The 1637-nt window shown below is 35.9% G+C and overlaps 1 non-coding gene across 1 annotated transcript; it reads left to right on the forward strand.

Annotated features, from left to right (window-relative positions):
• Positions 1 to 1318: 1318 nt before the first annotated feature.
• Positions 1319 to 1425, forward strand: LOC139029740 (U6 spliceosomal RNA). The gene has a single exon (XR_011481945.1). It is a non-coding gene; the product is annotated as a U6 spliceosomal RNA (small nuclear RNA).
• The last annotated feature ends 212 nt before the right edge of the window (positions 1426 to 1637 follow it).

A 1637-nucleotide genomic window follows, 5' to 3' on the forward strand; every position in this document is an offset into this window, starting at 1 on the left:
TAGGGCTGATTCTAGTAATATTATTCTCTAAGAACAAACGAAACTGAAAGTTGCAGTCATGGCTTTTTAAAATTGCTGTTTACTAGACCTTTTGAAATATTACATTCTAAAAATAATGTGAATAAAATGTCAGATTTATTAGAACATGCTTTACATTTAGATGCATTAACCTAAAGTAAATAGGACATGGAATAATAGCTAGAAAATTAATTTATGGTTAGAATATCATCAATTCAAGGTTATTTGACTGTGTCCTAAGAACTGGCAACTAAATATATATTTCTTTGTACATGAGCTTATATTTATGCTTTTAGTAAGATCTACTGCATTTATATACTGCTTTTTTCAATTCATCAACAATTTTGAGAAGTCAATAGAAACAAAAACTTAAATATTTGCAAACTTTAAAACTAATTCTAAAAGGATTTCTGATGTTAAACTATTTTATCTCTGTCATCATTGTTTCCAGAACTTTGCTGTCAGTGATCTCCATTTTCTGTATATTTATGTGGTTCATTACAAAAATGACCATACTTTTTTACTCCTTCCTGTGTTTGCAACCTTTTAAGTCCTTGAATCTCTACCCCCCAAAACTGAGCTGACTTTGTGGCTTGCTTTGGCAAATAAAATGAAGCAAATGTAATCACGTAGCAGTTCTAAGACTAGACCATAAGAGAAGGGTGTGCTTCCTTCTCTGCTGGAACTATGCCTCACCACAGTATGAGGAAGCCTGGGCTAGTCTGATGGATATTGAGACTGTGTGAACTAGAACTGAGTTGACCTAGTTGTCCTACCCAAGGTCCTAGACAGATGACAAAGTCCAGCCAAGATCAGCAAAGCTGTTCAGGAGCCCAGATAAGAAGAAAAACTCCTCAGCTGAGTCCAGCTTCAATTGCTATCCAGGAAAGTCATGAACTAAATCAATGGCAGCTATTTTAAGCCACTAAGTTTTGAGGTGGTTTATTACATTGCAATAGTTAATTCAATTAGACATTGAAAAGGGCTCCCCTGGTGGCTCAGCAGTAAAGAATCCATCTGCAATGAAGGAGAAGCAGGTTCAGTCCCTGAGTTGGGAAGATCCCCTGGAGAAGGAAATGATTACCCTATTCAGTATTCTTGCCTGGGAAATCCCATGGACAGAGGGCTATACAGTCCATGGGGTCACAAAGAGTCAGACACAACTGAGAGACTAAACAGGAAAAACACAGACATGGAGAAGTTTACTAGATTTGGGCTACAATTTGATACATCACTATGGGATGTCATTCTTTAATACATCTTTCATTTAACAAGGATTCCTATAAGAAATGTCAATGGAGTGCTCGCTTCGGCAGCACATGTACTAAAATTGGAATGATACAGAGAAGATTAGCACGGCTCCTGTGCAAGTATGACACACAAATTCGTGAAGAGTTCCATATTTTTCATGATCCTCTACATAGAAAACCCTAAAGACTCTACCAGAAAATTATTGAGCTAATAAGTGAATATTGTAAAGTTACAGGATATAAAATTAACACACAGAAATTCCTTGCATTCCTATACACTAGCATTGAGAAAACAGAAAGAGAAATTAAGGAAACAATACCATTCACCATTGCAACAAAAAGAATAAAATACTTAGGAGTATATCTACC

The sequence above is a fragment of the Odocoileus virginianus genome, chromosome 19 (genome assembly GCF_023699985.2).
Source record: "Odocoileus virginianus isolate 20LAN1187 ecotype Illinois chromosome 19, Ovbor_1.2, whole genome shotgun sequence".
Taxonomy (NCBI): Eukaryota; Metazoa; Chordata; class Mammalia; order Artiodactyla; family Cervidae; genus Odocoileus; species Odocoileus virginianus.